The sequence below is a fragment of the Pipistrellus kuhlii genome, unplaced genomic scaffold (genome assembly GCF_014108245.1).
Source record: "Pipistrellus kuhlii isolate mPipKuh1 unplaced genomic scaffold, mPipKuh1.p scaffold_m20_p_3, whole genome shotgun sequence".
Classification (NCBI taxonomy): Eukaryota; Metazoa; Chordata; class Mammalia; order Chiroptera; family Vespertilionidae; genus Pipistrellus; species Pipistrellus kuhlii.
This window is the reverse complement of record NW_023425529.1, coordinates 1,015,062-1,029,767: the sequence shown is the minus strand read 5'-3', so window position 1 is coordinate 1,029,767 and position 14,706 is coordinate 1,015,062. Positions and strand designations below refer to the sequence as shown.

Sequence of the window (14,706 nt, the reverse complement as noted above, 5' to 3'; positions counted from 1 at the left end):
ATCTTTTGAGATGTCCTTTTTTTTTTTTTTAAGTATATTTTATTGATTTTTCTTACAGAGAGGAAGGGAGAGAGCTAGAGAGCTAGAAACGTCAATGAGAGAGAAACATCGACCAGCTGCCTCCTGCACACCTCCTACCGGGGATGTGCCCGCAACTAATGTACATGCCCTTGACCGGAATCGAACCTGGGACCCTTCAGTCCACAGACCGACCTTTTATAATCTAGCTGGGATGTATAAATTTTATTTCTAGTGCTATTGTTTGTTCAAACTGCATAGTTTTGAGACATTAAACATGTTTAAAATATTAATTTTGGTCCAGATTGAGTATTACCGATACACAGAAGTAGAAATACAATGACTTACTGATCTATTTAGCAACATCAATTCAAAAATTATACATATTATAATATTTTGTTTTGTTTTGTTTTTAAATTGCACATAATATTTGATAGTATGTACTTACTTTTAAGGAGCATTCACTTTTTTTAACTTTATTTTTATTGTTCAATATCTATTTCAGATAGTTTCATTTCTTCCCCTTTTTTCCCCCCTTCCCTCTAGCCATCACCTCATTGTCGTCTATGTTTATGGGTTAGCCAAAAGAGTACTACTTTTGTTTGCTTGTTTTTGTTCTCACCCGAGGATTTGTTTATTTATTTTAGAGTGAGGAAGGGGGGAAAGAGAGAGAGGAACATCGATGTAAGAGAGAAACATTGATTGGTTGTCTCCCATATGTGCCCCAAACTGGGATCAAACTGGAAACCTAGGTATGTGTCCTCATTGGAAATCAAACCCCAAACCTTTTGGTGCCCAGGATGCTGCTGCAACCAACTGAGCCACCGAGTCAGGTTCGGGGCACTCACTTTTATAGAAGGGGGGTGTTGACTCATTGGCCAAGTCAGTGCTTCTCAAGATAAGCATGTAGGCAACAGAATGCAGATGCAGTCCCACTAATGTCCCATGAATATTTTTGAAATTGTTCATGTTCTTCAACCCATGGTAAATATAAGGACACACAAACAAATAAAAAATATCAATTTTTTAAGTAGAGCTGATTATTTTAGGTAATTAGGTAGAGCTTAAAAGTAATATAATTATCCTCTCTGATAGAAATAAATAATGTAAGCTAATAATTTCAGAGTAAATAGTGGATATAGATATGGAGAAACTTTTTTTTTTAGAGCAAATGAAACCAATACATTGACTGCCTTGCCTCTGTGTGCAGCCATTCGTTTTGGTCTTGCCTTCTGGAATGACCTAGAGCATGGCGGTTTGTTCTTCACATGCAAGTTCTGCATGTGTCCCCCTTCGAGTATTAACCAAACTCCCCCCTCCCCCCGCAGTGACTTCTCATGGAACCTAGCTTCCATTTACCTTGTGGCCAGTTTCTTTTTATTTCACTTTATCTGGTCTTATAAATACAATTCGCAGACAATAGAAGGAATTGACTACTGATTCACACAGCAACATAGCTGAATCTCAAAAATGTGCTGAGTGAAAGAAACCAACAGAAGCAAAGAAAGTGCATACTGTATGATTCCATTTACATGAAACCCTAAAGAAGACAAATCTCTCGTGACAAAAAGCAAATCAGTGGTTGCTTGGGGCTGGCTGTGAGTGAGGGTGGTTGACTGAAATGAAGCACAAGGAAATTTTAGGAACGACGTTCTTTATCTTGGTGGTGGTAGTTACATAGTGTATAAACTTGTCAGCTTTTAATATTTATATTTTATTGATTTTTTTTTACAGAGAGGAAGGGAGAGGGATAGAGAGTTAGAAACATCGATAAGAGAGAAACATCGATCAGCTGCTTCCTGCATAACCCCCACTGGGGATGTGCCCACTACCAAGGTACATACATGCCCTTGACCGAGATTGAACCTGGGACCCTTCAGTCCGCAGGCCGACGCTCTATCCACTGAGCCAAACCGGTTAGAGCTAAACTTGTCAGCTTTTATCACACTGTACACTTAAGTGGGTACATTTTATTGTGACATATCTCAAAAAAGTTGATTAAAAGACTTCTCAGAAATTAATGTGATACTAGCTGCAGTTCCCCTAGTACAGAACATAATTGAACTATTTCTTCTCTCTATCTGGATACCTTACCTTCCTATTAATAATTTATTAGTTTTGCCCTGGCCGGTTTGGCTCAGTGGGTAGAGCATCAGCTGTGGACTGAAGGGTTCTGGGTTTGATTCTGGGCAAGGGCATTACCTTGGTTGCATGCTTGATCTCTGGCCCTGGTCAGGGCTTGTGTGGGAGGCAGCCACTTGATGTTTGTCTCTCACATCCATGTTGCACTCTCTCTTTCTCTCCCCCTCCCTTCCACTCTCTCTAAAAATCAATGGGAAAATATTCTCAGATAAGTTAATAAAAACAAATATAATTTTTAAAATAATTTAAATTATATATTTTTTAAATAATAATTTACCAGTTCTAAGGAACTCTTTCATATTGCTGATACCCTGTAAATCATACTTCACTGAAACCTCTTTCATATGTATTATTATCAACCCAAGTATAACTCTTCTAACTTTTATAATTGATTCTTTTTCTTTAAGTTTTTACAAATTCATTGATTTGAGAGAGAGAGTAGAGGCAGGGAGAGAGGGAAGGAGAGAGAGAGAGAGAGAAATTTTTGTTGTTCCACTAATTTATGCATTCATTGGCTGATTTTGTAGGTGCCTTGACCAAGGTTCGAATCCAAACCTTAACATATTGGGTCAACGCTCTCCTCAGCTTGGGTACTACCATTGAATCCGAAAATATATTCTCTGTGCTCCCAGACCATTTTGTTCAAGCACAGCACTGTGATAATAGCATTTGCCTCATTGTGTTGAGGTTTTTCTATTAAAGTGTCTGCCTCTCTCTGATTAAACACTAAGGCCCATGCAGAGCTTTAGTCCTTTCTTATCCCTGGATCCCAGTATAGTAATTGGGTATTAAAGGCACTTTATAAACGTTGTTTGGTTAAATACTAATGAATGCAGGAATAAACACATTTTTCAGAACCTATCTCACATATACCTCCTTTAGCAAGTCTTTTTTTATCTTTTACTGCTCAAAGCCAGGTTTAGGTGTTTTTCCTGGCTGCATCACTACTACCTTTACTTATCCATCGTAATATATATTATATGTCCTGTTTTCATATTTAAGGATACTCACTGTACTATTATTTATAGTAGTGTAAAATAGGAAATGGTTAAATTCTGATTCATTGTAATACTGAAATCTGTTATTAAAATATTTTAAAAGAATTTTTAAACATTGGAAAAATATTTCTGAAACAATGATAAGAGAAAAGGATGCAAAAGACTATATTTAAATTTCCTGGCTTTAAGAAAAGTAAAATTATTTGTATACATATATCAAATGGAAAAAAGACCAGTAGACTATAGATATTAGGAGTGCGGGAGAGAGTAGTATTAGAGATTTTATTCTTTCTTTTTCTTTTCTTTTTTGTTTTACTTTCCAGAAAACATCTATTACTATAAACAGGAAAAAAGTTATTAAAAGTATAATTGAGAGGAGACGGAGACGTGACAACTAATGGAATGAGGGATTCTGGAACAAAAAAGGACATTCATGTCAAAATTCGGGACATCAGATTAAGGTCCATGGTTAATGTTTTGTAGCAGTGTTAATTTCCTAGTTTCACTGATTGTGCCATAGTTACATAAAGTATTAATGTTAGGGAAAGCTGGGTGAAGATGCTATGATAACTCTCTATAACATCTTTACAACTTTTCTGTACTAAAAATATATCAAAGTGTAAAAATAAAAAATTGAGTGTTAATAGGGTTATATACTCATTGAAGATAGAGTGTTTGTCTTACTCATCATGACATACTGGGCTATAGCAGGCTTACTGTAGGTGCTCATTAAATATTTACTAAGTAAATGCATTGAGGTAAGTTATATGTTTTCTCAGTTACTATGATCCAAATTATTTTGACTTGGGCTTCAACCTCTTACAGTGATATTAAATCCTGGTATAATATTATCCATTCATATCCTAAATTTTTATTGAATATTTACAGGTAGCATTTAATATGCTAAGCCTCACAAGCTCTCAAATACAGTCCCCTGGCACTTGTGAGGTAATGATGAGAGAGATGCGTATAGATATTTATAAAAAGGATGACTGTGATAAGTACTACAAGAGAATTACCCCTCCTCTCACCCTCCCCCCAAAAAAAATATCTTATGGAGGTGGGAAGAAGACAGAGCACATACTCATTTGGGAAATTAAAGAATGCTTATTTGAATAGGAAGTGAAATTTTGAATTCATGGTGGTAAAATTCTACCATATTTCAAGAAGAAAGGTGAATATTTTTATATTTAAAATGTAGCATTTGGTTAAGATATGTGGAAAGAGATGTGTCTTTTCATTGACTTGAGCCATACAGAGAACCAGTCCCTCTCTTTCTGCTTATTTCTGATGGCAGGGATAAGGAGAGAAAAGGAGTGGGAAAGAGAGGTAGAAGGAACCGGAAGGAGTGGAACAACCTTTTCCCCAGGGCTATTACATCCTTCACGTGTGTTTTAGGAGTGTGAGGAGTTGTGGGTTAAAGAACTTTAGACATGAATATATACTGTATAGTTCGAGTGGTGGGATATTTTACAGTGTTCATTACATTTATAGGTGTGTGGAACACTTACTGTATATGGTATAGTCATTTACTCATTCCACAAATATTTATTGAGTGGCGTACAAAGGAAGATGAGCTCATTCAGTTCCCACTGCGGGCTCCCTGTGGGAGAGGAGTCTAGGATTATCATGGTTCTCAGTCCCCAGGTTGTGTTTTAGAGAAGTTAAGTAAGTAGTTTAGTACCACACAGCTATGTGGTAATTTCTAGAACCTGTCTCTTCCTTCTCAAATTAAGTGCTCTTCCCAGTCTGCCTTTTAGTTTACTCAGACATTTTGCTGAACATATGTTTTTGAGAGCTAAGCGAAATACTAAACAGTTTCCATTCCTGACCTTATTGAACCCAGTCAGTTACAGGAAGCTAGATCATTTCTTTTGTGTCTACCAAAACATTAGAGACTTTCTACTTCCAGTCTGTTAAGAAAGTAACAGTCTGTTGACCTTTATCCTTTCCTTAAAATAACTATTAGAAATTTTCATTTGAGAATCACAGATAGTGTGATTCAGTATTTGGCATTTGCTGGACTACAAGAGATCCTCATTTGCTTTTATTTTGTGTGATGGGAATGGAATTCAGATAACTAAAAAAAAGTTTTTATTACATAACTAATAGTTATTTTAGACAATTTTAGAAAATACACATTGCCCTTTATCACTGAAATTCCACTACACTGAGATAATTACTGTTAACATTTTGCTAATGATCATTCATATATATTACACACATATATATATACACACACACATAACATGACATATAGAATATATATAAATTCTATATGTATAGATTTTTTCCACAAAAATGAGCAGTACAATATATCATTGCATCAAGGTCTGTTTTAAATGAAGTCCCATGTTAATAGACTTCATTTTTAATGGCTGCCATGTATTTCATTATATGGATATGTAATAATTTCCCTTACTGATTCTAGCTTATTTCCAGTTTATTATTATTGACAGCAGTGTAACGAGTACATCTGTCCTTGTACACATCCATAGTTAACTAGTTTTCTTTATATAGAAGAATTGCTGGGTCACAGGATATATGTGTGTTTTTCAACGCTCTAAAAGTACACGTTGTCAAGCTAATGGTAAAGTGTAGGTACAGTAAGTGAAAATTTATCATGAAGTTTCCATACTACTTTCCTACATGAAGACTTTTTATTAAAGTGCTTTTTCAGTCTCAGTAAAATTACTAATTATCACTGATTAATGCTACTGAAAATCAATGTGCATTTTTTAAAATGAAGACTTTTATTTTTAAAAAGGTCTCTCTTTTAAGCCTCTCCTTCAGCCTAGGAGCTCTGGTATGCTTCTAGAGGGGTATCACCGAGCACCCAGGTAGTTCTGACCAGCAGAAAGGTGTTGGAAGTGCTGCTTGGGATCTCTGCTTCCTGTTTTTCTAACACGGTGGACTTGATAATCTTCATGTTGGTTCGCAAGCCACATTAGTCTGCCACCAGAACAACATTTCTCTGAAGCCCCGTTTTAATTGAAAAATTCATATAAAATTTATATTCTATTTCATAAAATGTTATTTTATAAATAATTTTATGATCTTATTATTTATATTTAACTAAGGCCCAATACATGAAATCCATGCAAGGGGCTTGGCCTCCACTGCTGCAGTGGCTGCCTCTGCCTTGGCCGCCATCGCGGAGTCATCCGGAAGGACGTCCGGAACCTCGTCTGGTCTAATTAGCATATTACGCTTTTATTATTATAGATCCCAAATCTTAAATAACATGAAGGTGAGGATCTAACTGGATTTTTTTTCATTTGGCATTTATTAAATGAACAATCCTTTCTCCACTGATCTGAATGCCACTATTATTGTATACCAAATTCCAATGTACATATATAGGTCTGTTTCTGGGTATTGTTTGGTTATATATTCCTTTGTGATGACCATGCTTTTTAAATAACTGTGGCTTTGAAGCATTTTTGTTAGGCACTTATTTAATTTTATAGTAAACAATGATATTGAAGATCACATCTGGACACTCGCTGCCAGCCTCATCTTTGCCACTCACACAAAATGGACTCCCTTAAATCTGGCCAGCCATGCCTTTATGCAGATCATTCCCTTTGCCTACCTTTTCCTTCTAATATGGTTAATTTGTCCTTCAAGATCCAGCAAAGGTTCATCTCTTCTGTGAAGCTTTCCCAGATTCCCCTCCGGCTGCAAAAATAAAAATTAAAAACACACACACATACCTTCCTCCTTTATGTCTTCATAGTGCTTCATGCATAACTTTTTCATAGTGTTTCATCTCTAGTCTCATACCCAAACCTCCTAGCACAATGTCACTCATTACACCCAGTTTTTAAAAGTAAACCAGATTCCTCGAAGAATCCTGGGTGTACCATGTTTCTTCAAGTGCCTACATATTTGTTTGCACATAGTGATTTCCTCAGACTGTATCTCCTAGCAATTTCCTGCTTAAGCTTTCCGACTCCGCTCAGGGAACGCCTCTGATGGAGACCTTTTACCTTCTTACTCTTCAGGTTTCCCTGCTTGCTTCCACCTTGCCGTATGCATGCCTCTTATAACGTTTTCCACAGTGCTCTGCTGGGAGGTGCACATCTGGAAGTATAGTGCTGTTTAGTGGCTTAGCTTTAGAATAAAGTATCCTAAGTTCTCCATCTGATTTTACCACTTTCCAGCTTTGTAACCTGCTACTAAGTATTTAACCTTCATAAACCTCAGTTTCCTTAGGTGCATGATGAGTATTATAATGGTTTCTTACAGCATTGCAGTTGGATTAAGTGAGACAATACTCTGAAATGCTTAGAGTATTTGTCCAGAACGTAAGTGGCTGTGAATAAGTACTACTTCTTCTTATATCTTCCTCTGCTAGACTCTGTATAAGACTTTCTCTTCTTTATCGCTGAAACCCAATACTTAGCACAGAGCCTGTGGCAGGGCGTAGACTGATGAATAAATTACCAAGTGAGTCCTCACAATCTTCTCTCCTGGTTTTGCTTTTCTCAGTTATGCCATCTCATTGAAAGCAAAAAAATTTGTTGAGTGTTTATCACGAGTCTGTGCAAGGTCCTGGATGAAGAAGAGATAAAGATACGGTCTTTATCCATCAGAGCTTCCAGTATAACAGGAAAAGTAGTCTGTGGTCTGTCTACTTTCCCTGCTATTCTAGAAAATGCTGCAGTCTGTGGTCTCATTATCCTGTTTGCTATACTTTTGTTTATGTTCATAAATTTTCAAAATAAGTTTTAAAATACGTAAATAATTATAAAACGTTATATGCTGTGAAAAAATGAATAAAGGCCGCCTTAGAAATTTTCAGGGAGGACCATCACAGATCAAGTGCTCTGGGGAGTTTACCTTTAAACTGAGACATGAGATTGAGAAAGGGTCACTATGCTCCACTAAGAAAGAAAGAATGAGGCCAATTAGTTGTAAGTTATAAGATGGCATTAGCCCTAACTGATTTGGCTCAGTGGATAGAGCGTCGGCCTGCGGACTGAAGGGTCCCAGGTTCGATTCCAGTCAAGGGCACATGCTTGGGTTGTGGGCGGGATCTCCAGTAGGGGGCATACAGGAGGCAACCACTCAGTGATTCTCTCTCATCATTGATGTTTCAAGCTCTCCCTCTCCCTTCCTCTCTGAAATCAATAAGTATATGTGTGTGTGTGTGTGTGTGTGTGTGTGTGTGTGTGTGTATATATATATATATATATATATATATATATATATATATATATTTTTTAAAGAAGGCATTAACTACAAAACCTGTCTGGATTTCAGAGATGTTAACATGTAAAGGAAAAAAAAATGCAATTCAGAATTGATGGAATACAGTATTTTAGTAGTAAGTACTCTTGAAGTGTAGGAAAAGAAAAAACAAAGTTTGAATGAGAACCTGATGAAATAAATACGCATTACTCATAGCTGAAGAGTTTGTGCATAAAATATTGAAGGTTAAGACAACTTCTTTACTTTTATTTCTTCAGAAGTCAATGTGAACTGCAAGTGAACTGCCCTTGAGAAGGATTAGGATTTTCCCAGTGGCGGTTACTTAAACAAAAAGTGTTCTTTAACATCAAATTAGTTTGCACTAGCTGTGAAAAGGACAGATGTTGAATGTGCAACATATTTGATAAAGCAGGAGTTTAATATGCAGCTAAAATAGCATTCTTTTGCAGGCGTTTCTTAGAAGTGTTTTCAATTTTCTTTTCACTCTGGATTTTGATAACCACATTCATGTAGTTGAGAGGATATTATTGCTAATTTCATGTGAACTTGGAGTTGATCTGTTTTGGTCTTGTTACTGATGATACTGCAATCTGTGTCAGTGCATATAAGCATCAGTACTCTTTCCAGACATTTTGATTTGGTTAGATCATCTCAAATCATTATGAAGCTTCTAGCTAGAGTGCTGTCATTTAATGATACACAGTCTAGAAATCTTTTCAACTCCGTTTCCACGAAGAAAAAGAAGACTAAACTCAGTTATTAGGATAAAATTTTTGTTCTTTGGATTGCCATAATAGTCTCATTCTTCCTCCTCCTACTACATATTTTTATCAATTAGGAATAAATTATACAATGTATAATGGAAAATATCAACCTTTACTTTAACCAGATAGAGATTAATTTTTTCTTACACAACATAAAGTTGAGAAGTGATCCAAAGCTCTGCAGTCACTCCACAATGCGGTTAACATCTCAGCTTCTTTCTAACCATCCTTAAATGTGTTGATGTGTTTTTTTTTGTGTGTGTGGTGGTTGTTAATCCTCATCCGAGGATATTTTTCCATTGATTTTTAGAGAGAGTGGAAGGGAGGAGGGGCAACACAGAGAGAGAAACATCGATGTGAGAGAGACTCATCAATTGGTTGCCTTCTTCACGCGCCCTGACCAGGGTCGGGAATCGAGCCTGCAACTGAGGTACATGCCCTTGACCAGAATCGAACCTGGGACCTTTCAGTCTGCAGGCTGATACTCTATCCACCCAGCCAAACTGGCTAGGGCTGTCACTGTGTCTCTTGATAGTGGAATGGTCACTTCTCTGTGACCCCCAAACCCTCCCCCACCCCGGAAGAAGCGGAAAGGGTGAGATACGAGAGAGGTGCCTCATCTAACGATGTGCGTCTCATTGACCAGAGCTGTGATACTGGGCCACATCTATTTATAAGAAATGTTGGGGAATCTAGCTGAGTACAGGGTTATGCCCAACCAAATCTGGATTGCAAGAGGAAGTGTAGGCAACTACCAGCATTTGCCATGAGCCCCTTTATTGTGTGATATATAGTTTTCTAAAGCATATGCTTCATTGATTTAGCAAACATTTATTGGGTACCTGCTCTGTGCCAAGCACCATGAATACAAATATGAGTAAGGTACCCCATTCCTGCTCTAATTGATAGCGGAAGTGGACATCAAAACAAAAAAAAATTATAAGTACTATGACTTAACAGCCTTCATATTCAAGGCAGATGTGATTGAAAATTACAGTAGTTCATCCATGTCATCGACAGGTAACTGAGCTAAGGACTTTAGCCCCTTCACCTTGCATGCATACTGACTCCCTTACACTCTGATCCCCAAACCCTAGTATTTGTATTTTATTGCATTGATTATCTTAGAAACATATAAACATAACTACCATACCAACTTCAGAAAGCACTGTCTGTCATATTGAATACATTGATGCCCAGAATAAATAGGGCACTAACAGCCCTAACCATGGCTAAAATTTTATGAGACTTCAGATACCGATCTTTATACACAGAGACCTGCCAGGGCTCCTCACACAGGGCACCACTGTGCTGGGGCTGACCAGCAGCCCCTGAATGACAGATGAATGGATCACTCCACCCAGTTTCACTGTGAAAGAGAGAGCTAAGGGGTCGCCTGACTCAAGGGACCAAGCAGCCTCGATTGCCTGCCTTGTTTGCCTTTTATTGTAGCAGCAGTTTGAGAGAAAGTTTATCTTTTAGATACCATCAGTGGGTGAGTAATCTTGGGAGGACACATGTGTTTACACTGTCCTCTAGGCAAGGGCATCCAGGGATTAAGCGTAAGGATTCCAGTAAACACCCGGGGATCTGCACGTGCACAGACTTATTTGGAAAGGTCAAGGAATAATCAGGGGCGCTGCCTTCACTCCCCTGAGTCTCCCCTAAGTCAGAATTCCAAAAAACAGGGCAGGCAGCCTTCGCACACTTCGCTTTTCTCAGAACGTCGTCCTCACAAACTTTCCAACTGAGTCTCGTGGTCCCCAACAGGGTACTACTGAAATGGCCAGTTCTCTCTCAGGAGGCCTGTGAGGACAAGGATCAGCCGTAAGGAGTGGGTTACAAAAGAGCTCAGATATTACCTAGTGATGCCCAAGAAACTCTTGATGTTATGGGTGATCAGAGAAGAGTTTCTGTTACTCAGGCATAGCATTGTCTTTTTTTATTTTTGGAAAATTCAGATTTCCTGCAGAGACATGATATTTCCATTAATTGAATGAACCCTGGGTCAAACTTGCACAGGCATATCGGTGGTGTGACATTGCTGGACCTTGGCAACTTGAGTGAATTTGGGCTTGCAGGATGAATAGCGCAGCTTGATCAGGATGTTGTCTGAGTACTTAATGGAACTCCATTACACTCCCACCAAAACTGGCTCCACCTCTCATGCCTTCTAAGAAATGTTTCCCCCTGCTATTGAACAATTGTAATTTTCTTAATTCATGGATTTCATAGGATGCTGGATATATGTCAACAAATGACTATGAAAAACAAGGCAAAAAAACAACCACCCCAAAACATTTTAAAATATTAGAAGAAGAAAAAAAGTTTGATTTTGGTTTTCAGTGATGGGGTTGTATTGGTTAGCCTGTACATTGTGACTTATTTTCCCACAAAGCAGTTGAAAAAATCTGTTAATTTATTTGCGCACTGTTAACATTGTTCTGAAAATAACCAGTTAGAGTGCTATTTCAATGTGCTCCATCGCGATAAAAGCTTTACTAATGGCAGGAAAGGTTATCAGGGGTGGGCAGGAGACTGGTTAGGAGGGCTACAATGAGGAGGGAGAGGAGATATTTCTGCCTAACCTGCTCCATCAGAGAGGTCACCCTGCCCATGGGTGGGGTGGCAGGTGGCAGAGCTGGGCCATGCTTCCATCTCACTGAGGAGTTTAGACTGTATTCTCTGTGGGCTGGGGAGTTCTAGAACTTTTTGAACAGACATAATTAGATTTACTTTTTATTGTGAGAGTGATTCGTGTTCTTTGAAGTTTATGAAGGAGAAAATGGAAAATTCCCCTATTCCACTCCTTAGCGGTACCTGTTTGTTTGTATCTTCACCCGCTGCTTGTTTCCCTCCTCTCCTTCCCATAGGTTGCCCTGACTAGGATCCAACCCCTAGTGCAGGACCTGGAATTGAATCTGTGTGCACAGGACAAATCTCCCACCAACTCAGCCACCTGGCTACAGCAGCAGCACCTGCTTTTAAAGGTTGCTGTATATCTTCCCAGGCTTTTCCCAAAACTTGTATTCTAGCAGATAATACATAAACACACACACACCTACACACACACACTAGTAGAGGCCTGGTGCATGAAAATTCATGCACTTGAGGGGAGGGGTTCTTCAGCCTGGCTGGCCTCCTTTTATAGTATGGGAGCCCTCAGGGGCAGGAGCTGACCTGGAAATCAGGAGAAGGCGATACCCCCTTCGCATCTCTGCTGCTGCCACTGCTGGCAGCGTAAGCCTTGGTCAGCCCTGGTTACCTGAGCCTCGGGTGGCCCTGGGTGGCTGGGCAGCTGCCATCCAAGGCTTGCCTGCGCCTCAGGCATTGGCTGGTTAGCTGCCATCTGAGGCTTGCCTGCACCTCGGGCCAGCCCTGGGTGGCTGGAGGGCTGAGGGTGGGTCCAGCTGCACCGTGCGCCTGCCACCCCCTTGGCAGGGTTGAAGGGACTGGGCATCGCCATCTTGTGGCTACGGGTGCCACCATCTTTGTGACAGCATGATGGTCAATTTGCATATTACCTCTTTATTATATAGGGTACTAGAGGCCTGGTGCATAAATTCGTGCACCAGTGGGGTCTTTTGGCTTGGCCTGCGGGATAGGGCCAAAACTGGCTCTCCAACATCTCCTGAGGGGTTCTGGATTGCGAGAGGCCACAGGCCAGGCCAAGGGACCCCACTGGTGCACAATCAGGGCTGGAGAGGGACGTGGAAGGTTGGCCAGCCGGGGAGGGACAACGGAAGGGCTTCAGGGTGTGACCAGTCTGTCTTGCTCAGTCCAGGTTGGACCCGAGCAGCAAGCTTATCTACAGGTCAGATTGTCTGCCCCCTGGTGGTCAGTGTATGTCATAGCAAGAGGTTGAGCAGCCTTAGCATATCAATAGCATATTAGACTTTGACTAGTTGAACAGATAACTGGACACTTAGGATATTAGAATTTTATTATATAGGATTATACATTTTGTGCATTATACAGGATTGGGCAAAAGTAGGTTTACAATCGTAAGTACATGAAACAGTTTATTCTTGAGTTATTATTTATTTATTATTTTCCATATAAACAAAAATCCTCCACCAATTTGAAGGGCCCTTCAAGCATAATTTCCCATATATAGTGTTCTCCCCCTCCCCCCACCGACTGCTTAGAGCCCCAACATACTAATCAACAAGATTAGTATATTGGATGAAGACTGGTGGGAAAGGAGGTTGAATGTAAGCAATGTAGAGGGTTGTGATAGAAGTGAATCACAGTTGGAAGAGCAGGTTTGGGGGGAGAGGTCTTTTTGAATAGGTTGGTTATTTGTTTTAAATATATTTTTATTGATTTTACACAGAAAGGAATTGAGAGGGACAGAGAGTTAGAAACGTCGATGAGAGAGAAACATCGACCAGCTGCCTCTTGCACAACCCCGCAACCAAGGTACCTGCCCTTGACCGGAATTGAACCCGGGACCTTTCAGTCTGCAGGCCGACGCTCAATCCACTGAGCCAAACCGGTCCCGGCTGGATAGGTTGGTTAAGAGTGGGGGGACTTTGTGGTAGAAATTCCTAGCAGGTCCCCACATTCTCTGCTCCTCTTGGTCCATTCTTTCCTCTTATCCTTCTCTCTATAAACTAATTCTCAAACTTGAGCCTACATCAGAATCACCTGGAGGGGCTCCTTAAGAACACGGAGTGCTAGTCCTGCCCGCAGTGTTTCTGATTTAGTAGGTCTGGGTAAAGGCTGATAATTTACATTTCTGCTACATTCCTAGGTGGTGCTGATGCTGCTGTTAGGGGGGGCCATGCTTTCATCTTAGATTATTCTATAGTGTCTGGTTTGGCTTCTTTCCCCAGTTTCCCAGCCCTTTAACACCGCTAGATACAAATTAGGATTATATTGGTGAGAGTAGAAGTTGAGAGAAAGGAATAAACCTGAAAGACTTGGCAAAAGAAAGATAAATGGTCTATGGAGACAGAGTAGATGTGAGGGACAAAGGAACAGAAAGCAAAAGAGGCATTTTCTAAATATTGCCGCCAGATTTACACTTTCAAAGACATTTCTTTCATCTTGTTGTTTCCCTGTTCAGAAATATGCAGAAAGATAAATCTAAAACGAATTTTATTTGAATAAAATACAACTGACAGTTGACACCCGACCAATGCGGTTTCTCCTGTTTTGTCTAAGTCAAATCTCATTATGACAAACGACTTTGCAAGTCGATCTCTGCATTACCAAATACTTTCAAGCCTGAGCCAGTGACCTACTTTAAGCAATATCCAATTTAACAATTTCAGTTCAGCAAACTAATTTGGATAGCATTTTAGGACTTGTAGAATTTGATCTGAAGTACATTTGTATAAAGAACTCTCAGTGGTTAAGGGTTAGTTTAAACCCTATTTACAAATCCTATTTATCGTACCTACCATATGTCATTATTCTTTTATCTTACAATACACTATGCTTTCTGTATTTACCTTTTCCTTAGACTTGCTATTTGCCCAAAAAAGGGAGGGCATCATGCCAAATATTCACGTTTGCAATTATAAATGCAGATGAAGCCAGTGTATGTTTGTACAGGTGGG

At 39.4% G+C, this 14,706-nt stretch overlaps 1 protein-coding gene across 11 annotated transcripts in view; it reads left to right on the top strand.

The window, feature by feature from the left end:
• TNRC6B (trinucleotide repeat containing adaptor 6B) overlaps positions 1 to 14,706 on the top strand; it is a 205,166-nt gene that overhangs the window by 19,774 nt on the left and 170,686 nt on the right. Inside the window, exon 1 of one of the 11 annotated variants that reach the window (XM_045587459.1) lies at positions 12,106 to 12,129. The exons of the other annotated variants lie outside the window; for them this stretch is intronic. The gene's annotated coding sequence lies outside the window, so the exon portion shown is untranslated. Of the gene's footprint in view, positions 1 to 12,105; positions 12,130 to 14,706 lie in introns of those variants that run through there. 11 annotated transcript variants of the gene reach the window in all.